General features: G+C 38.4%; 1 protein-coding gene across 1 annotated transcript in view; it reads left to right on the top strand.

Moving 5' to 3' along the window:
* Positions 1 to 498: 498 nt before the first annotated feature.
* The window catches only part of NEPRO (nucleolus and neural progenitor protein), an 83,095-nt gene continuing 60,465 nt past the window's right edge, over positions 499 to 23,128 (top strand). Inside the window, exon 1 of the mRNA XM_056793462.1 lies at positions 499 to 517. The gene's annotated coding sequence lies outside the window, so the exon portion shown is untranslated. The remainder of the gene's footprint in view (positions 518 to 23,128) is intronic.

Genomic DNA, 23,128 nt, shown 5'->3' with positions numbered 1-23,128 from the left:
AAAAATACTGATGTTTTAAATTCTAATTAAGTAATAAAACTTAAGTTAAATTAAAATTTTAAATTTAACTACAAATATTAAATTTTCATTTCTAATACAATAAATATTGGAAAATATAACTGACATAAACAAAAGCTCTTTGAGTAGGTCATCAATGTTTTTAAAGATGCAAAGGAGTCCTGAGAACTCAAAAGTTTGAGAATCTTTGTTACAGGGCAGTTGCCCCAACACATAACTATTGATTCTTCCTGCTTTACCATGAAGCAAGAGGGGACACGAGGAAGTCAAAGGGAGCACTGCAGGGGGCTTCTAGTTGATCAGGAATTCTGGGCAGAGTGACTAAAGCTGCCCCTCTCATTAACTCTACCAGTTGAAGCAGAATGAATAGGCTGTCTGTGGCTTTGATGAAAAGGAGATTCTCGAATTGCATCCAGCATGGTGAAATCAACTAGGAAAAGGCACATGAGAACTGAGACCAAAGGATCAGAAGATTCACACACAAGCTGTGTTAACCTAGGTAAGTCACTTAACCTCTGCCTCCCTCAATTCCCTCATCTTTAAAATGGGACAATAATGGCTCTTGCCTGTGAGTACCAAAATGAGATAATATTTGTAAAGTGTTTAAAAGCATAGTGTCTGATACCTTACAAGCAAATATTGTTTCCTTCCTTTTTTCTCAAATTGGCTTGCTATATCAAGAAAACCCTCCCCTCTGTAGAAGGTCTGATCCCTATCCCTGAATCTCAAACTCTGGAATTCTTGAACTTCGAAACCTCTGACTTGTGCAGTTTCGTCTCTCCAAATAATCCCTGGTCATTTGTGGCGGAAGCACATGGGTTTTCAGTTCGGTCATTTTCAGGTGTGTTTGATTCTTTGTGACCTGCTTTGGGATTTTCTTGGCAAAGATACTGGAGTGGTTTGTCATTTCCTTCTCCAGCTCATTTTACAGAGGAAGTAACTGAGGCAAACAGGGTAAATGACTTGCCCAGGGGCACATCATTAATAAGTGCCTGAGACCAGATTTGAATTCAGGAACTCATTTTCTCTTTAGCCAGAAAATGAGGGTTCAAATCCTTCTTTATTTTTTTTTCAAATTCCTTCTTCTAATGCTTATTGCTTGTATGACTTTGCTCAAGTCACTCAAGCAAATCTAGGCCTCAATTTCCTCATTGGTAAAATAGGAGTTTAGAGGAGGATCCTTCAAGCTTTGGACTGTGTTTCCTAAGAGCCTGTGACCTCTCTACTCAGGGAAAGGAAATGGTTCTTAGTTGTTAGTCATTAGGTAGTCATTAATCCACTGGAGTCAAGATAATACCCTGATTTTTTGGTTTAGAGATGAAATAACTTGCCCAAGATGCAATGGTAGTCATTGATACCAGAGGTGAAAAGGTTAGAAAACTCCTTAATGTACTCACAGTGACTTAAGCACCCGTGTATTTTTTTTTTATCCTCTGCTCTCTTTCTTTGGCTACTTAATTTCACCTTTCTCTCTTTCTTTTTCAGGAAAAAAATTAGTATATACTCTTGTACCTTTTTTCCTGAAAATGATAACTTCTCTCTGCCCTCTCTTCTTTATCAAGAAGGTAAAAGTCAGTGCCTTGGAACGAGTCTATTTTCATTTCCTCATTAGATTCTTTTACTCCTCCTGGGACTCTCCTCAATGCTTCTTTGTTTCCTATTTAACCCTTGGGATTTGTATCCTTTCTTGTGTGCCTCTTGGAACAGCTCCCATTTTTCTTGTGCTTCCCTTTCCTCCTTCAAATCCCTCCATAAAACTCACTTCTTTCACTTTGCTTCCCAGCATTGACCTTCTCCCCAGCCACATCAACTCAACTCGGTGTCTTACTGTTAGTCAGTGTTTTGTTTATGTCTAACTCAGACAGTAAACGCCTGGGGGCTGGATTTTCATTCTCAGAGTTCCAGGCTTTGCAAAATGCCATATGCACTTACCACGCTCTATAAATAATAAATAATCAGGCTGAAGAATTGGTAAACTGATGCCAGATCGCTGATTAGCATAAGTACTCAACTCAGAAAGACTTGTGGCTGCTGCTGACACAAAACCTCTCCTTCCAAGAAAAATAAGGGAGTGAAATGGAGCCCTGGAAAAGCTATCAGAGTTCCAGGACTGCATTTCAATTCAGAGGAGTAGCAGGCTTGCTGCTTGCAGAGATTCTCAGAGCTCGTTCTCTCCCGATCTTCGAAGGAACTTTCCTATCAAGAAATAAATTGGCACTTGGGTCTACCATGTACATCCTTGGAATTCTTCTTTTCCCAGTTCTGGATTCTCTGGACTGTAGTTGGCTATCGGGAAACTAGGTGCTCCAGAGGAGTTTCCAGATCAACAGTAACCACACTTCTCAGTTTATTGGCCCCCTAGAAAAAGTCGTTTTGACATAGATGTCCTGTGTGCAGGAATATAGGGATGGGGGAAGTTAGGAAGTGGCAAAGAAGCATGCATAAGAAGATGGAGCGGGGGGGGGGGGGGGGGGGGGGGGGGGGCATCGGTTTACTACTGGTGTTTCCTGGCATAGTAACCTTAGTCGCTTATTTATTAAAAAATACTTGGGGGATGGTTAGCTGGCTTCCATGGATTGAAAGTTAGGTCTAGAGACGAAAGTTTCTGGTTTCATATCTGATCTCAGCACTTCCTAGCAGTGTGACCTTGGGCAAGTCACTTTATCCCCATTGCCTAGCCCTTACTACTCTTCTGTCTTGGAACCAATACAGTGTTTATTCTTAGACAGAAGGTAAGAGGTTTTTTTTTTTTTTTTTAAATTTTATTGATTAGATGATTGAAGGAATGACTTTAACTATCTAGAATTCACCTCTTATGGTCTTCCGCTTCGAATGGTGGAGGTTTCAAAGAGGGGGCTATGGACAACTGAAGGAGCATGCTCAGAACTCAAGAGGCTGTGTTTTGTAGGATCAATGAATCACAGAGTAGAAATATAGGTTTCATTCTAGCATAGAGTAGGACTTGATTTTAACAAGATCACACCTACACTCTGCCTCACTCTCTTTACATATGAGCCCCCAATTTCCCTTCAGCTATGTGGACTTTCGTGGAAGTTATAGTTTAGCCTTTACACAGCCTTGCCACAGCAGCAGCTTCTCAGAAATATTATCTCTACCTACCCCTCCTTCGGTGGTTATTCTGTGCTTCTTAAAGATCTTGTAACATTTATGTGATCACATTAGATTTTTATTAAACTCTTCTCGTGTCATTTCATTTTCAGTTGTTTGTCTTGTTTCCCCAACTAAATTCTTTTTTAAATTTGATTTTCTTGATTAAAAAAATGTTTCCATGGTTACATGATTCATGTTCTTTCCTCCCACCCCCTCCCATAGCCAATGTGCAATTCCATTGGGTTTTACATGTGTGACTGATCAAGACCTATTTCCATATTATTAACATTTGCATTAGGGTGATCCTTTAGAGTCTACATCCCCAATCATATCCCCCTCAACCCATGTGATCAAGCAGTTATTTTTCTTCTGTGTTTCTACTCCCACAGTTCTTTCTCTGAATGTGGATAGTGTTCTTTCTCATAAGTTCCTCTGGATTGTCCTGGGTCATTTCATTGCTACTAGTAGAAAAGTCAATTACATTTGATTGTGCCACAGTGTATACATCTCTGTGTATAAAGTTCTCCTGGTTCTGTTCCTTTCACTCTGCATTAATTCCTGCAGGTCATTCCAGTTCCCAACTAAATTCTTTAAAGGCAGAGGCTACAGCTTATTTTCTGTATTTGCCATGGCATCTAGCACAGTCTGAATTCTCAGAAAAGATATTTTAATTTTATTTTTCAATTACTTCTGTTTTTATTCTATTTCCAGGTACATTTGTATATTATTAATATATTATATTTTATATATCATTACATAACCTCTTATTGAAATCCAGTATTTCATTCAACTATGAATTAAAACAACTATATATCCTGAGAAGGGGGACCATGGAATTTGCCAGTCTTCCAAGGGCTCCATGAAACAATAAAGGTTGAGAACCCCTGAACTACATGATCTCAAACATTTTCTAGCCCTAAATCTATGATCCTGCCAACAGATTCATACATCCCCACAGAGAAATATACATTTCTCTCACAAAGGCTTTGCTTAATTGGATCTATTAATATAAGCTCTTTCTTTAAAATATGAGGAGATTTTAAAGCTGATGATTGCCATGAGATGAAAATCCTGGAACCAAAATATTACTTTTTCACTGGAAAGGTACAACTAGGACAGCTACAGCATAAACTTCTTTCTGAAACTCATTAGACTCAGACCTGGCACATGGGAAGTAATTTCAGAGACGACTATTTGGCCTCAGCATCTCATTCCCACTTTGGCACTTCTGCCTAACTTGCTCTCATGCCAACACAAATCCAAGACTCATGATGAGATCAATATTTTTCCACTTGGACTTCAGTAAAATCACCAAGTCATTCTAGATGGTCTTCCAAATGAAGAAAGATTGCTATTAAGAGACAGGGTGGTATAGAAGGGTAAATGATGTCTTAATTTTCCAAGTCTGAAAACTAAGCCAATTACATTAGTTTTGATTCCTGGCAAAACCTAGAAGAAGTTATAGAAGGGAAATTAAGTGGACATTTAGAAAAAGAATAAGTGCTCACAAAGAGCTAGTATGGCTTCTTCAAGAACAAGTCAGGCTAGACTAATCTCATTTTCTTATTTGATGGCATTACTAGGCTGGTGGATCAGGAGAATGCAATAAATATCATATACATATATTTTAGCAAAGCATTTGACAAAGTCTTTCATATTATCCTTGTAGAAAACGAATAGCTTAGAGTCGGGCAGAATTTCTATTGGCTGAATAAGTGGAACCAGAGTAGTTATACAGTAATCAATATTAGCTTATAAGAAAGTTTATAGTATAGTGCCCCAGTGATCTAGGTTATTTAATATTTTTTTATTGGTAATTTATGAGCAGTTATGACTCAGTGCAGAAAAGGCCTAGAGTCAGGAAGACTGGAGTTCAAATTCAGTCCTAGACATCCTATATAACCAACCCTGGTCAAATCATTTAACCCAATTTGTCTCAGTTTTGTCATCTGTAAAATTAGCTGGAGAAGGAAATGGCAAACCCACTCTAGTGTCTTCGCCAAGAAAATCCCAAATAGTCATGAAGAGTAGAGACAACAAAAATAACTGAACAACAACAACAAAATCAATAACTTGAATAAAGGGATAAATGGAGTCCTTATGTGGGTCACATAAACTATAAAGGATATAGTTCTAATGCATAGGATGATAGAATCAGGATCCAAAGAGATCTTGCCAGGCTAGAATGTTGGGCTAAAATCAAATCATTTGAAATTTACTGGGAATATAAATATGAAGCCTTATGCTCAGTTTAAAATTAAGACCAAGGGGGCAGCTGGATAGCTCAGTGGATTGAGAACCAGGACTAGAGACAGGAGGTCCTAGGTTCAAATCTGACCTCAGATACTTCCCAGCTGTGTGACCCTGGGCAAGTCACTTGACCCCCATTGCCTAGCCTTTACCACTCTTCTGCCTTGGAGCCAATACACAGTATTGACTCCAAGATGGAAGGTAAGGGTGTAAAAAATTAAATTAAAATAAAATCAGGTTCACAAATATAAAACAGAGGATGGAAGGTTAGACAGAAGTCAATTGGAAAACACTCAGGCTAAAAATAAAATCAACTTCACATGCATGAGATAGGGGAGAGATGGTTAACCATAAATTCATCAGAAAAAGACCTTAGGTTTTTTTTCTCCTTCCTTCCTTCCTTCCTTCCTTCCTTCCTTCCTTCCTTCCTTCCTTCCTTCCTTCCTTCCTTCCTTCCTTCCTTCCTTCCTTCCTTCCTTCCTTCCTTCCTTCCTTCCTTCCTTCCTTCCTTCCTTCCTTCCTTCTGTCTTTGTTTCTTCAGTATACTATAAGCTCAAAACAAATCTACAATGATATAATAACCAAAAAAGTAAGTATGATCTTGAGTTCCATTAAGAGGGTATCCAAGACTAGGGGAGGAATAGTTTCCTGGTGAGACCACATCTAAATGCTACGATTATGGGTAGAATACTTTAGGAGGAATATTGGTAACTAGAGAGTATCTAGAGAAGGAAATAAAGATCATTATCATTTGTGGATCAGCTAGCTAATGGAACTGGGGATGTTAGCCTTATGAAGAGAAGATCTAAGTGCTGTATTCAAGCATTTGAAAAATTATCCCATCTAGGAGGATGTTGGAATTGTTCTTTCCTTTAGCACTTTCTCAGAGAGAAGAACTAGGAGCAAAGACTAAATGACCAGTTGTTGGGTGTATTGTAGGGGAAATTCTTATTTAAGCATAGTGGGGACTAAATTCTCATATATGTGTGTGTGTGTGTGTGTGTGTGTGTATAAATATATATATATATATATACATATATATATATTCCAACTCTGATACTGTGATATTTTTTGTTTGGAAAAAAGCTTTCGACATGGAGTCAGCAAAGACTCAAATTTATCTCATCTCCAATAATAACTGTAACTCTAGCCATGTTATTTAATCTCTCTGATGTTCAATTTCCATTTCTGTAGCATAATAAGTCTTGTCGTTTCTGTCTCACAGCACTAAAGTGAAGATCACATGAAATTATACATGATATACACTTTGTCCCAAAAGTCTCAGTGCAATTTTTAAGCTTGAATAGCTTTTAAAACTGTATCAAGCATTTTAGAAAACCCTGAATGAATAATATATGGCATTTTTCAAATCTCAGAATGTACAATTACATTCTACATAAGTTAGCTATTATTTTCAACATCATCATAAAATAATCTTGATTTGAAACAGTGATTTAGAGAAGATAGGTGGTAACATTTCTGTCCTTGGCTCGCCGGTTGAAAAAAAAGGGGGAGGGGGGGAGATTTTTCCTTCCTTTTAAATGGAGTGGGTTGAAGGGTTTTGCCTCATTGGAAAGATGTAGGCTACAGTGAAACAGTTGAGGGAAATTGTAGAGGCTGAGGTGTGATCTGCTAGTGGAGAGAAGATGGTGAGATCTCCCTCCCTAGAGTTAACTGTAACCAGAGCTTGAGGGACTTCAAGAGAGACAGAAGATCCACAAGGGATATTTTATAACTGTATTCCTTTGATCACCAATGTGGAAACTAGATGAAGAGAAAATGTCTGTATTCTCAGTCAGCTACTCTAGAACAGAGGTTTGTTGTCAGACCCCTCTCTATGGGGGATTATGGCAGATCTGGTCTGGTTTTGCCACAGATGAGACAGGTTTCACCCTTGAATCCTGCTCTCAATCACCCAACTTCTCCTTTGTTATGGAACAGGCCAACCCAAAATCTGACTTGAACTAAAGAATTTATTTGGGAAGGGAAAGGAAGGTGGGGGGGGGGGGAAAGGAGCAGGATGCCCTGACAAGCTAAAACCCCAAATAGTCAGATCAGGGGGCAGGAGCGTGAGCCCTAAAGGACTCAGCCCCCTTTTCTAGCTGCCAGTGCTCTTTATTCTATGTTACTATTTATCTAATCTCTAAATCTAAAGCAGTTCAAGAAAAGACAAGGAGAGACCTCGAAATGAAGTCAGAAAGCTGGCTCAATTGTGAGAGTCCAAGCTAAATTTCTGAGTCAATGGCTCTTGCAAGCAGATGGAGGAAGGTAGTAGAGAGCTCTCTAGATGATAACAGCTTCAAAGAATAGGCAGGAAAGTCTCAGTCTTCTCTCTCTTATCCCTCAGCCACACAGAAAAGGACCTGTCCCCTTCCAGTACAGGGTTGGAAGTCCTCAGGCTGCCCAGAATTCTCCTTAGCTCACCGTTCTCTACCCACAATCCTTTGCTACCTCCAAGCTGCCACCTCTGTTCCTGTCTGTCAAAACATAGATCCAAGATCTCTATTGCCATTCTTACACATACTTCTTTCCTCGATTTGTCACCTACTATTTACCCTTGCTCTAACTGAACATAGCATCAACCCATCAAGAGGCTTTTATTTTATCAAGTGATGGTTATGTGCCAGGCACTGAGGATATAAAGAAAGATATGAAACACTTCTTGCCCTCAAGAAGCTTTTGTTCTGTTGGAAAAAAAAAAACAACCCAAGCATTTACATGTGTAAAAATATAAAGGATATGTACAAAGAAAATACAAGGTAATTTTAATGGGGGAGTCTCTCTAAAGGCTCCAATAGCTGGAAAAATACAGAAGGATCTCATGGAGGAGTGAGTATTATGAGCTAAGCTTTGAGGAAGCTAGGGATTCTAAGATGTGAAGGTAAGGAGGGGATACATTCTTGGCATAGGGGACAGTCTGTATAAAAGACACAGACTTTGGAAATTTTCATGGCATAGGTGTGAAATAGCAAACATGGCTCATTTGGATAAAATTAGGAGTGCCTGAAAGGCTAATTATATATGATAAGCCTGGAAAGGTAAGCTGCACACTTCAAAGTAGCCAATGACTGTATCTGTGTAGCTAGCCTCTACATCAGTGCAAATCACAAACCTTAACATGTCATTGTTGTAGTGAGTTACTGTGGACATTTTTTTTTACTATAGATATACAAATTTTAATAGACAGAAAAGCATCACACACATATATACACACACTGAATATCTGACTCATGTTCTTTTAAGGAATCTTATTAAGAAATCTTTTTTTAACATTATTTTATTTGGTCATGTTCATACATTGTTCATTGGAAACAGATCATTTTCTTTTCCTCCCCCCAGCCCCCCCCCGCCACCCTTTCCCTAGTCGACGGGCGATTCGTCTGGGTATCACATGTGTCCTTGCTCTGAACCCATTTCCTTGTTGTTGGTATTTGCATTAGGGTGCTCATTTAGCATCTCTCCTCAATCATGTCCCCTCAACCTCTGTAGTCAAGCAGTTGCTTTTCCTCCATGTTTTTACTCCCTCAGTTTGTCCTCTGCTTGAGGATAGTTTTTTTTTTTTTCCTCGTAGATCCCTGCAGATTGTTTAGGGACATTGTAAAGCCATTATGGGAGAAGTCCATTACGTTTGATTGTACCACAATGTATCAGTCTCTGTGTACAATGTTTTCCTGGTGCTGCTCCTCTCACTCTGCATCACTTCCTAGAGGTTGTTCCAGTCTCCATGGAATTCCTCCATTTTATTATTCCTTTTAGCACAATAGTATTCCAGCACCAACATATACCACAATTTGTTCAGCCATTCTCCAATTGAAGGGCATCCCCTCATTTTCCAATTTTTGGCCACCATAAAGAGTGCAGCTATGAATATTCTCGTACAAGTCTTTTTCCTTATTATCTCTTTGGGGTACAAACCCAGCAGTGCTATGGCTGGATCAAAGGGCAGACAGTCTTTTAGCACCCTTTGGGCATTGTTCCAAATTGCCCTCCAGAATGGTTGGATCAATTCACAACTCCACAAGCAATGCATTAATGTCCCTACTTTGCCACATCCCCTCCAACATTCATTACTTTCCTTTGCTGTCGTGTTAGCCAATCTGCTAGGTGTGAGGTGATACCTCAGAGTTGTTTTGATTTGCATCTCTCTGATTATAAGAGATCTAGAACACTTTTTCATGTGCTTATTAATAGTTTTGATTTCTTTAACTGAAAATTGCCTATTCATGTCCCTTGCCCATTTTTCAATTGGAGAATGGCTTGATTTTTTGTATAACTGATTTAGCTCTTTATAGATTTTAGTAATTAGACTTTTGACAGAGGTTTTTTTATGAAGATTGTTTCCCAATTTGTTGCTTTCCTTCTAATTTTAGTTACATTGGTTTTGTTTGTACAAAACCTTTTTAATTTGATGTAGTCACTGTGGACATTTTAAAAATCATCACTAGTTGCCCAAAAACTGTAAGGGATGAGTTTCGCTGCAGTTAGCTTAGTCTGGTCCTCAAATGACAAAGACGATTTGTTGCTGATCCCTAAACCAAATCTTTCCAGCTTACTGGCATCTTCTAGATCTTGTGCTCTGTGCTTATAGCTTTTAATTGACCTCAATAGCTATGGCCAATAATTGCAATTCTAGTCTAAACAAATTGTGGTACATGTTTGTGATGGAATGCTATTGTTTTATAAAAAATGATAAGCAGAAATGATAAGATTTTAGAAAAAGCTAGAAAGATCTATGTGAACTGATGCAGAGTGAAATAAGCAGAAACAGAAGAACATTATACACAGGAACAGCAATATTGTCTGAGGATCAACTGTGAAAACTTGGCTACTCTCAGCAATGCAATGATCTGGGACAATTCTGAAGGACAAAGAATGCTATCCACCTCCAGAGAAAGAATTGTTGGAGTCAGATGAGTATAGATCAAAGAATACTATTTTTCACATCAGTATATTTATGATTTTATTTTGTGGTTTTGGTTATAGGAGTCTGCTCCTACAACAATGACCAATATGGAAGTGTTTCACATGAAAATAAAAATCAAATTGTAAAAATTGTAATTCTCCCCGAAGCAATGTTCATTTCATTGGAGCTCAGGGATAGAGAGAGAGGTGGTGGACCAATAGTGCTTTGGTTTTTTCCTCAAAGGTGCCCATTCTGTTCCCTAAGATGAGGCTGCCAAAATGCTCTTCTCAAGGGTCTTATTTCCATCTGGTTTTCATGCTCACCATTCTTCTCTCCTTCCTCACAATGACAGGGCTGGTTAGGGATGGTGATGATGGTAGTGAGATGTTATGGGGAAAGCCATTCCCATTTCTTTGTTTCTTCTCTGTCACTATAATTAAATGTGTATAAAACATTCATAATACTGCTTAACACTATTACACTCATAAGAGAATTTCATTGGCATTAGACTGAACTTTAACATTAAATCTCTTTCATTCTGGTCCTGTCTTTCTGTGCCATCCCAGTCCTTGTGTCCTAAAATAGTAGTAGTAATAATAGCAATCATCATCATCATCATCATCATCACTGACATTTATATTTAACTTTAAGTAAATTAGTATTTTGAGACTTGCAAAGAATTCTTCTTTCTTCTTCTTCTTCTTCTTCTTCTTCTTCTTCTTCTTCTTCTTCTTCTTCTTCTTCTTCTTCTTCTTCTTCTTCTTCTTCTTCTTCTTCTTCTTCTTCTTCTTCTTCTTCTTCTTCTTCTTCTTCTTCTTCTTCTTCTTCTTCTTCTTCTTTCTTCTTCTTCTCTTAAACCCTTGCCAGCTGTCTTAGTATGAGTTCTAAGACAGAAGAATAGCAAATACTAGGCAATTGGGGTTAAGTGTCTTGATCAGAGTCACACAGCTAGGAAGCTTTGATTTGAACCTAAGTCCTCCCAACTCCAGACCTAGAACTCGATTCACTGTGTTATCTAGCTGCCTCTCAAAGAGCCTTCTAATCCAATCCAGTAAACACTTAACACTTATTATGGGCTAAGTGCTGTGCTAAACTATGGAGGTACAATTAATAAAAAGAAAAAATAGTCTCTGCCCTCAAGGAGCTGTTACTCTAAAGGGAGGAATATCACACAAAAGGAGGCAGTAAAGTAGGAAAAGGGGAAGAGAAATGGGGATGGGACACCCTGAGGTATCTTGTTCCTTGGAACTAAAACCAAGCAGGGCATCAGATACAACGTGGAGTGAGCTGGGAGTCCAATTTCTTCCCTCTCCAAAGAAAGACAGTGGGAGGTATTCAGCATTCCTCCCTCCAGGCCTCCAATAAAAGGGAAGAGGCTGAAGAAGGTGGTGTTAATCAAGATGAGTTAGTAGCATGGTGGTGAATTTAGAAGTGATGAGCTCAAGTCAGACTTTTGGGAAGGGAAAGATTTTAAAACCAAGCAAGACTTAGAAAGAGTCACAAAATGCAAAATAAATAATTTGGACTACATCAAATTAAAAAGTTTTTGTACAAACAAAATCAATGTAACCAAAATCAGAAGGAAAGCAACAAATTGGGAAACAATCCTCATAAAAACCTCAGTCAAAGGTTTAATTACTCAAATTTACAAAGAGCTAAATCAATTGTACAAAAAATCAAGCCATTCTCCAATTGATAAATGGGCATGGGACATGAATAGGCAGTTGTCAGATAAAGAAATCAAAACTATTAATAAGCACATGAGAAAGAGTTCTCACTCTCTTATAATCAGAGAGATGCAAATTAAAACAACTCTGAAGTATCACCTCACACCTAGCAGATTGGCTAACACGACAGCAAAGGAAAGTAATGAATGTTGGAGGGGATGTGGCAAAGTTGGGACATTAATGCATTGCTGAATGGAGTTGTGAATTGATCCAACCATTCTGGAGGGCAATTTGGAACTATGCCCAAAGGGTGCTAAAAGACTGTCTGCCCTTTGATCCAGCCATAGCACTGCTGGGCTTGTACCCCAGATAGATAAAGAGATAATGGGGGAAAGACTTATACAAGAATATTCAAAGCTGCGCTCTTTGTGGTGGCCAAAAATTGGAAAATGAGGGGATGCCCATCAATTGGGGAATGGCTGAACAAATTGTGGTATATGTTGGTGATGGAATACTATTGTGCTAAAAGGAATAATAAAGTGGAGGAATTCCATGGGAACTGGAACAACCTCCAAGAAGTGATGCAGAGCGAAAGGAGCAGAACCAGGAAAACATTGTACACAGAGACTGATATACTGTGGTACAATCGAATGTAATGGACTTTTCCATTAGTGTCAATGCAATGTCCCTAAACAATCTGCAGGGATCTAGGAGAAAAAACACTATCCACAAGCAGAGGACAAACTGAGGGAGTAAAAACACCAAGGAAAACCAACTGCTAGACTACAGGGGTTGAGGGGATATGACTAAGGAGAGACTCTAAATGAACACTCTAATGCAAATATTAACAACATGGAAATGGGTTCGAATCAAGAAAACTTGTGATACCCAGTGGAACTGCGCATCAGCTATGGGATAGGTGGGGGGAGGGGGGGAGGATGATCTTTGTCTCCATTGAATAATGCTCGGAAATGGCCAAATAAAATAATGTTAAAAAAAAAAAAAGAAGTGATGAGCTCAAGCTGAGGGCATCTTGTTCATGGAGTTGAAATCAGGCAGGGCAGCAGTGGCAAAGGGGAGTGATCTGAGAGTCCAGTTTCTGCCCTCTATAAAAGAAGGTTTTGGGGATATTATCTGGCGTGATCCTCGTTACAGCACAATAAATTAGGTACTACAGTTATTATTATTATTTTCATTGTACAGATGAGGAAATAGATTTGGAGTTACATGACTTGCCTGTGGACCTATAACTAATGGAATCTGGGTTTGAATTCCAGCTCTGTCACTGCTTGTGTGACCTTGGGCAAGTCACTTAGAGTCTCCAAAGCCTCAGGTTCTCTATCTGTAAAATGAGGGAGGTGGAGACTAGATGGCTGCTAAGGGTCCTTCCTCATTTGTGAAACAAGGATAATAATAGCACTTACCTTACAAAACTTGTTGGGAGGATCAAATAAGAATATCCCCAAAGAACTTTTCAAGTCTTAAATAGCCTGATAAATGTTAACTATTCATATGATGCATGTCACACACAGTTTGCAAACCTTAAAAAGCTTTAAAAAAACCCTCTAAAATATAAGATATTTTTATCACTGTAATTATTTCTTTTCTCTGGAATGTCCAATTTCTACCGTTAGTCCACAGTGCTTATACAATGCTCTATACCTGGAGGGAATTAAACAAAATCTCTTAGTTCAATAAATTTCTCTACAATTTGATTCAGACTATCTTTCTTCATTCCTAAATCTTTTGTCCCCATTTATGAAAATGAAACATAATAATTTTAAAAAAAAAAAGAAACATAATAATTTTCCAACTCTCTGTTATTAATTCATTCTTTTTCTTATGGTATACTGTACTTGCTATAAGTCAAGATGCTAAGCTGATCTTTTATCTATGTGCCTCTCCTTCCTGGTACTTTGATTAAAAAATCTCTCCCTCTCCCTTTCCCTCTCCCTCTCCTTTCCCCTCCTCCTCTCCCCCCCCCCCTTTCTACTCTCTGTCTCTATGTCTGTCTGTCTCTCACACCCACACACCTACCCTCACACACACCTCAACAACGGAAACTTTTGTGTCTAAAGCTTAGAAGTGGATAGAGAAAATCTAGGACTCAGTCTTAAGTACCGTGAACTCTGGCTCAAACTGAAGTTCTCTTATGGGTCCTGTCAGACCATGATTTACTGTGGCATTCCTGTCAAGAAGTGCCGTACAGGGAAATCTCGGGGGAGGTAGGGAAGGATTTAGAGGCCAACCAGTGATTACTAGCAAATCAGATGCAGACTCCAATGCAGATTTTTTTCCATTGCTTTTATAAGTTTAATAAGCTTCCATCTGCTGGGCTGTTTCTCCTTGTAGTTCTTCTCTTGTTTAAGTCCTGGGCATGGATTCTATGGTTTAAGGTTGCTTTTTCAAGACCTTGCCCAGTTGTGGCTCTGGGACAAAGTGTTCTTTTTCCAGGCATGGTCTTTTTTATCCTGAGCCAGCCATGACATTCCTTTTTTCTTTTTTTCTTTTTGGCCATAATGTAAGCATGAATCTGAAAATGATCTGTATAGAGTTTTATGGCTTTTTTCCCCCTCCAACATCTTAGGAGGCCAGAAAAAGACAAGAACAGAATTCTAACCTCCGCCCTTTTTTCTTATTAACTTGATTTTAACTTCTTTTCCCAATAAAAACATTGAACAAATTCCCTCATTTTCTGTTTTTCACATGTGCCTAGAGCTAGGGGGAAAACAAAACAAAACATGGCAGGCTTATTTGGCTCAGGTGTGCAATACTGCTCTTTGGGAGTTTCATAGGCAAGGAGTTTGGGGCGGGGGGTTGTTTCCTACCAACCCATATGGCAATGACTGAAAAAAGGCATTGATGTCGCTGTGGGAGGGCCCCAAGTTGGAACAGCCAAGAAAATGGCAGGTCAGGGTTGAGATATGCTGGCAGAAACTTGCTTAAAGCAAAGTCATGTAGCTACTGGTGGTACTCTTGAGTAATTCTAACCAAATGTAATAGTCACTCGTTGCCCAAGTACAATTCACTTTCCAAGTTGGAAAAAAAAAGCCACAAAAACTTTAGAAATAGAACAAAGCACCTTACAACTAAATTCAAAATAACGTTGGATCTTCCCTGACTTCTATTTGGACCTCAGAAAAATAGGGAGCCAAAGCATCTAAGGGATGAATAGTTTATTAATATAAAATTGAAAGGTCCATTGTAATGTAGACCAAGAGTTGGCAATCTATAGCACAAATGCCAAATTTGGCATATACAAGGATTTAAAATCTCATGCCTGGTCCCACCCTAGTCAAAATCGTGAAACTGAAGTAACTTGGTATAGTAAAAAAAGAATTGTACTTCTATTTTGATGGCATAATTTGGGTTCTAGCTCTGCTATTTACTTTGACCCTTAGCAATATCACTTATTTGTCTGAGACTCATTTTTTTCATCTTTAAAATGGAGATAATGATGCCTTTGTGAGAATCAAATGAAATAAAGTTTAAATAATACATTTCCACCATAATGTGCAACGCTGGGTCTGGAGACAGGAAGACCTGAGTTTGAAAATGGATTTAGATATTTACTAGCTGTAGGACCTTAGATAATTACTTAATGTCTGTTTGCCTCAGTTTCCTCATCTATGAATTGGGACTAATAACAGCAGCTGTCTCCTGGAGTTGTTGTGAGCACCAAATGAGATAATAATTGTAAAGCATTTAGTGTAGTGTCTGGCACATAGTACATACCAAACTTGTGATGTATGAAATTCCCATAGATCAGTATTGCACACTATAAGGAAGATATTAGAAATTAAGTCTTATTACCTTAGTTTAGAGATAAGAAGTAGAGAAGCTGGCTTGAAAAAGAATTGGAATTTGAAACATATCTGAGACAGTGTCAGTTTCAAATGTTGACTGTGAGTGGGAGGGGTAATGGTTTTTCTGTGTCAGTTGGTCTCTGGGAGTGGCAGTTACACTTTCAGAGTGGTAGGAAGAGGTGACATCTTTTCTCTCTCTCTTCACTGTCTGAGGTAAAGGAAAGGAGGGAAAAACCTAAAGGAGCTAAATGATTTTCCTTTTACAACTTAGGAAACACTAATGACTGTCTGTTACATAATTGTTTTTGTATCTGAGAAGACCAAAGAAAGACCTGGTCTTTGGTTTGGACTGAGTCTGTTAAGGCCCAGAGTCCTAACTTGATTCTTACTGAGGCTCAGCCAGCTAGCCTTTGTTATTTGTATAACTTGGGGACAAAGTTAAGAGATATACTTTGTATAAGGATAATAGTGCTTAGTTTATTGTAGAATAGTGAAAAATTGGGTTAGTCAGATCAGGAAGGATCAGTGTAGCCTGTGGAAACAAAGAGAAGCAGTTCCTTGAGGAACAAGGGAGTTTTATTTGGGTGGAGTTAGAATCCCTTAGAATTAGAAATCCTTTTTTTATCCTTATACTCTCAATAAATAGTTTATTTTTATATAACAAGAGTCTCCTTAGCATCCTTGCACTTGGCCCTAAAGAGAAGTTCACTTATTAGCTTCACTTCACTGATAAAAACTGAAGATACTTTGTAAGTATAGCAAGTAGACTATCTAATAAGTTTATACTCCATAATCAATTCATTGACTATAATTTTTACAACACCTGAGCCAAATAAGCCTGCCATGTTTTGTTTTGATTTTCTCCTAGCTCTATGCACATATAAAAAACAGAAAATGAGGGAATTTGTTCAATATTTTTGTTGGAAAAAGAAACTAAAATCAAGTTAATAAGAAAAAAGGGTGAATAATAGAATTTTGTTCTTATCTTTTTTCTGGCCTCCTAAGACTTTGGGGGATATGTGTGTGTGTGTGTGTGTGTGTGTAAAAGTCATATTACTGTATTAGCTATTTTTATTGTTGATGTTCAGTCATTTTCAGTTGTATCTGACTCTTTGTGACCCCATCTTGGGGTTTTCTTGGCAAAGACATTGGAGTTATTTGCCTTCCCTTTTCTAATTCATTTTACAGATGAAGAAACTGAGGCAAACAGGATTAAGTGACACTCCCTGGGTCACATAGCTAGTGTCTGAGGCCAGATTTGAACTCAGGAAGGTGAATATTTTTGACTCTAGGCCTGGCACTGTATCCACTCTACTACCTAGCTATTATTATTTATTATTATTGTTATTCAATAGGAGTTCTCAGTTGTCTCTGGGATCTTTCTTCCCCTTCATGTATTGTAATTCTTGAACATAATTATATATAACATTGTATATTACAATTATCTGGGTTTGTCTTTTCCCCTGGTGGACTGTAAGTTTCTATGAGGGCAGAGACCATATCTTATTTAAACCTTGAATCTTCTCAGTGCCCTAATACATGATCTCTACTCAGCCTGCATATTATAAATATTAAATTAACAAATGCTCCTCCTTCTTGTCCAAAAGTCTATCCTGCATTCAAGTTTTGCCTTCTGTTGTCAGTCAATTAAGTCCTGCTAAGGTATTGCTTTCAAATGACTGGACTGAGATTGCTATCTGGGGGCCCAGGGAATAATACTATAAAGAGAACATGTGGGAGTGAAGAAAAGAGGGAGAAAGAAGTTCACATCATTGTTCTTTCCCTCTTTTTGGTCCTTGCCAGGAACCTGCATTATGAAGGAGTTACCTTTCCCCCACTCCATCCCTCTCTCTCCTTCCCTGTCTCCCATGCATGTTGTTCTGAACCAACCTTCTGCCAAAAGGGCTCAGCCAAACCGAGTTACAGACAATTGACATTTGAGAGCAAGAGGATGGGGGAAGTGACCTGAGGCTATTCTCCATCCCCAAGATGTGACTAAGTGAAGTCTTGGCACACTACCTCTGAAAAGCTGCCAATTCCTAATCTAGACCACAGAAGACCAGACATTTGGCTTATGTGGGAGTTGGAAGGGGGTTCTACCACCATGGTTCAGTCAGATGTTAACCCAGTTTGAGAATTCTTCCCAAAGAAAATGGTCTCGTGAGAATCAAAGGTCTGGGAGTGAAGAACCCAAATGAGAAAATAACTAGGGATTTTGCTCCTGATACTTTGAACATAATGAGAGGAAATGCAATGGAGGAACTGACTTCTAATGTTGGCTTTGCCCCCAACTAATTTGGGGGAAATGGCTTCATTTATAAGATAAAGGAGTTGGAATTTGATAGAGGCTGTCAACCTAGAGTCAGTAAAATAATTGTTTTAAAAATTTGATAAGTTTTTCAACAAAATTAGTTTCTAACCAATTGTAATAATCATCCATTCCCCTAAATAAGTTTCCAAGTTAAACACCCACACGCGCGTGTGTGTGCGCACATGTGAAAGACTTGAGAACTAGAATAAAGCATCTTACAACTAAATCCAAAGCAATCTTAGTTCTTCCCAGACTTCCATTTGAGCATCAGAAAAACAAGGAATCAAAGCAACTAAGTGACAAGTAGCTGGTTAATATATAAATATAAAATATAAATATATTTTATATTAACATATAAACATATAAAAGCTTAATACTGAATATATATAGTGTATATACCCACGTTAGCAAACCTTTGGCATGCATACCAGAGCAGGCTGCTCCCTTCCCCCTCTCTATGCATACCTGAGGATATTTCTCTGCCCAGCAGCCCAATGGGAACACTTCTTCCCTCCTCTGTCTGGGGTAAAGGGGTGGCTCACACATGCAGTGGGAGGGTGTAGTGATTTATATTTTATCATATTTCTATTGATTTTGCTAAATATTTCTCAAATACATTTTATTTTTTTATTTTAATATCAAATTTCCATATAACTTTTCCAAGGTTATATGATCTATATTGTCTTCCTCCCTTCTTCCCTCACCCCTCTCAGAGCTAACAAGTAATTCAATCTGGGTTATACATGTATTATCATGCAAAACATATTTCCATTTGAATACATTTTAATCAGGTTTGGATCACCCTTGGGAGTGATATGAGACTCATGAGGATTGCAGGCTGTGTGTTTGACATGTCTGATTTAGAATCCAAGGTATCAGATCTCAGATTTAAATCCTGGGCAAGTCTCTGCCAGTGTACCTAGACCTTGATCTGCTGTTTCCTTGGCTGTTCCAATTCAAACCCTTCCCATAATGACATCATGCCTTTTGCAGGCATTGCCACATGGGTTGGTAGGAAACAAAAACTCAACACCGACCGAACTCCTTGAGTAAGAGACTCCCCATAGACCAAAACAGCCAAGGCAGTTGGTGCCACCCACCTGAGCCAAATATGCCTGACATGTTGGTTTGTTTTGTTTTTCCCCCAGCTCTAGGCACATCTGAAAAATAGAAAATGGAAGAAATTGTTCAATATTTTTGTTGGGAAAAGAAATTAAAATCTAATTAACAACAGAAAAATTTCAGGACCCACCTTAAACAAAATTGTGAAGGAGAAGTAACTTTATAATCTTATGTATTTTGCTTTTTGCATTTAAAAACATTTGGAAAAGCAGACCAGAGACTTAGTCAGACTTCCAAAGGGGACCATGACCCAACAACAGGCTTAAACTTAATTAGATGATCTCAAAGATCCTTTCTACCTCTAGGATTCAGTGGGTTCTATGGTCAAAGCAATTTAGCTTTATAATCTATAACTTTTCACATCTCTGAAATGAAACTTATTTGGGAACTAGATGAAGCTTAATAAAGAAGTAATAGACACAGCGTCTGCCTTGTAGGAAGGAAACTTCTGAAAACAGGAAGAGAATAAGGAGAAACTTCTCCGAGACTCAGAAACATTTAGCTCTTGGGAAACATTTAATTCATTTGAATTCCTTGTTTGTTTTCATTTGGGTCAAATAGTCGATGCCCATCATTATCATAGCTCCCATTTATATAGTGTGATAAGGTTTATAAAACATATTACATTTATTGTCTCAGTTTATCCTCAAAACAACCTTTGGATGTAAGTGTTATTATTATTCTCATTTTATACATGAGATAGATGTTAAATAATCATAGTACTATTTAAGGGTGGAGGCCAGGTTTAAATTCAATTCTTCCCAATTCCAAGTCCAAAGTCTAGTCTCTCCACCATATTTTTTGGTCAAGGACAGTGATTCTATTATTTTAAAAAGAATTACCGGTGTGGAAACTTTCCAGCAAGGCAAATTAAACAACTCATTTGTTACTTATAATCTCAGAGCCCTGAAATTTTAAATAACTTATCCATAGTCTCAGACAGAAGTAGGACTTGAACTCAGATCTCTAACCTCAAGGACAAATCTCTACTCCACAACAATATTTATCTCTTTCATTGGAGCTATCAAAACCATCCCCTATTGATTAATGCATTAATTTGATTTCTCTTTCATGACTAGAAACCAATGGGTAAAATTAATTTCTCCCAATATCTAGTTGCATGCTACTGCCCCTCTTTCAGACAGATAATGTTGGGTTTCATTCATGACGAGGTATGCTCAATTAATGATTTCTGATAGCATAAAAAATTTTGCACACTATATGTGATATAACTACTTGCATCTTTCCTCATTAGAGACTCAAAATATTACAGCAGAGTCCCCATTTATTTTGAGCCCCATCTTTCTAAGGATTGTCACGTGTGGAGGACCTCCATTTATTCTTTTGGACAAGGATCTGTCTGCCACTGCGGGTAACACATGGGCCACAGCTATGCCCCAAACCTAGGAAAATGCTTGTAAGTTTTTCTTAGTCATCTACATGCTAAATAATAACACTAACAGATGCCTCTCTTTTCTCAGGCTGCTCTGGCCACATATAATTTTAAAAACAATAGAAATGTTCCCAGCAAGCCCCCTGTCTCTAGTTTAATGCTCCCTGAGCTCAGCAGTAACAGTCATATTCTGGTGTGTTTGGGGGCAAATAAACATTTTCTAAGTGTCTGGGGAAACTCCTGTGCTGGAAATCAGAGAACTACTTCCTCATGACTCTAGCTGCTAAAAATGTGAAAACAAAAGAGGCTACTCTCCCAACTCACCAATTCTATATTATTTATTCTGCTCTGACAATCCTTAATGTAATGTGGGGAGGCTCAGCTGAAAGAGTCCAAAGGCTTTGCTATGTTTAATGTTTTCTACATTTAGGAAAGGCTGAATATTTGGACATTTCTAAGCTTGAGAAGGAGATTGACAGCTTTGTAAAATGAAGTGCTCTCTCTTATTTTGGGTCAGCTTTGGAATGAAGTCTAATCTCAAGCCTGACCTTCCCCTGGCTGCCCTACCAATGACCTCATCCTGCCCTGGTTAAACCATCTTCTTTCTGAGTAAGAAATGTATGGTGGGGATGAGGGGGATGAAGGGGAAAAAAGCAGTTAGTTAGGGAGCTTTGTTAGAATCAATTTAGATTTGTTTTACCACAGCGGAGACATTGTGGTCTTATTTGAGTCATATTCAGCTTTACATGCATTTTGGTTTTCTGATAAATCCACCACTCTTTGCCTGGGGGTGAAAAGAGTCTGGCCAGATCAGCCACAAACAGGGTTCTGGCTGGAGGTAAGTTTCCTGAGGAAAAATTTTTTGTTCTCTCCCTCTCTAACTTTATAGAGTTGCCCATTCTACCCTTTCTCTGGACTTCTCTGATTGCTCTGAGTTTGGGTTATACAACTTTATAATCAAATTAGCTCAACCCAGGTTCAAATTGGACTTTTTCTGTTGGTGCTGTAGCTGGGGAGGCATCCACCTTCAAAATAGGAGTTGATATAAATTATTTTATGCGAAATACATCTGCAGTTCTTTTGTCTTAGTCAACTTTCTACGATGGAGGGGAGTCATTCTATTCTCAGCTATAAATCCTGTCTTAGATCTATTAACTTGTATGTTTAGTCTTCAATCTTCTCACTCTTTTCTTGGGATTCTTTTATTTTTTTACAATTCCAAATTTTACAAAAACCAAATGAAACAAGCATTTCAACATATGAAGAAAAAAGATTGTACATAAATGAAATCATGAATCTCTTCTATTTTTAGCTTACTTTTCCTCATATCAATCTAATATATCCCATCTACAAGTGTCCCAGGCCCTCCCCATCCTCCCTGAATCACAGAAGTTAATTGCCTGAGAGACTGACATGTTCATATAAATTAAGTCTTTCATGTTTCACCTTTCTGTTCACTTTCCGGAGGTAACATTCACAGTTTGTTCTTCTAGCAATACTTCTGTGGCTGTGTACAATGTACTCTTAGTTCTACTCATGTCACTGTTCATGATCTCATGTAATTCTTTGCAAGCTTTTTAAAAATTGCTTGCTCATTGTTTATGAGGTAGTAGTAATCCATCACAATCACATACCACAATTTGTTTAGTTATTACCCAATGGATGGGCATCCCTTTTTTTTAACCCTTACCTTCCATCTTGGAATCAATTGACTCTAAGGCAGAAGAATGGTAAGGGCTAGGCAATGGGGGTTAAGTGACTTGTCCAGGGTCACACAGCTAGGAGGTATCTGAGGTCAGATTTGAATTCAGGACCTCCAATCTCTGGGCCAGATTCTCAATTCACTGAGCCACCTAGCTGACCCCTAATTTCCAATTCTTTGCTATCACAAAAAGAACTGCTATAAATATTTTGAAACATATAGGTTCTTTTCCTCTTTCCTTGATGTCCTTGGGAAACAAAGAATGGTATTGCTCTAAGTGTATATACACAGTTTTGTAACTCCCTAGGGGTAATTCCAAATTGCTCTCCAAAATACTTAGATCAATTCACAGTTCCTTCAACAAGTGTACTAGTGTTCTGTAACAATTAAAACTTAGGGGAGACTGAGGCAGGTAGAAATTAGTTTCTCTCTGCAAGGAGTATTATAATTTTTAGAGGTTTATTAGAGATTAGAGATTAAAGAAAATACAGGATAAGAAAAAAGGCCTAGACAAGACCTTACCTACATTATGGAAAGAGCCACATCTGCTCCAAAACAGAAGTCCAAAAGAGCCCCAAAAACCTTTACCACCAGGTTAAATCTTTTCTCGATCTCAGCCCACCCAAGGACGCCATTCCCCAAAATGCTTTGTAATCTCACGGGAATTCTGAGATGGGCCGAGATCTAAGCCTCCGAGTGGATGGGGGTATTGACCACAGGGGGTTCATAGCAGGAGAGAGAGAAGAAACGGACTTTTAAGCAATAGGCTATTTAAAAGGATACCTTTTGACTGTTCTGGTAATAGCATTGACTTCACCTGTGTGTCAGGGAGAAGATTCAACTAA

This window comes from Monodelphis domestica, chromosome 4 (genome assembly GCF_027887165.1).
Source record: "Monodelphis domestica isolate mMonDom1 chromosome 4, mMonDom1.pri, whole genome shotgun sequence".
Taxonomy (NCBI): domain Eukaryota; kingdom Metazoa; phylum Chordata; class Mammalia; order Didelphimorphia; family Didelphidae; genus Monodelphis; species Monodelphis domestica.
Note: the sequence above shows the minus strand (reverse complement) of the source record. Positions and strands in the feature narration are given on the sequence as shown.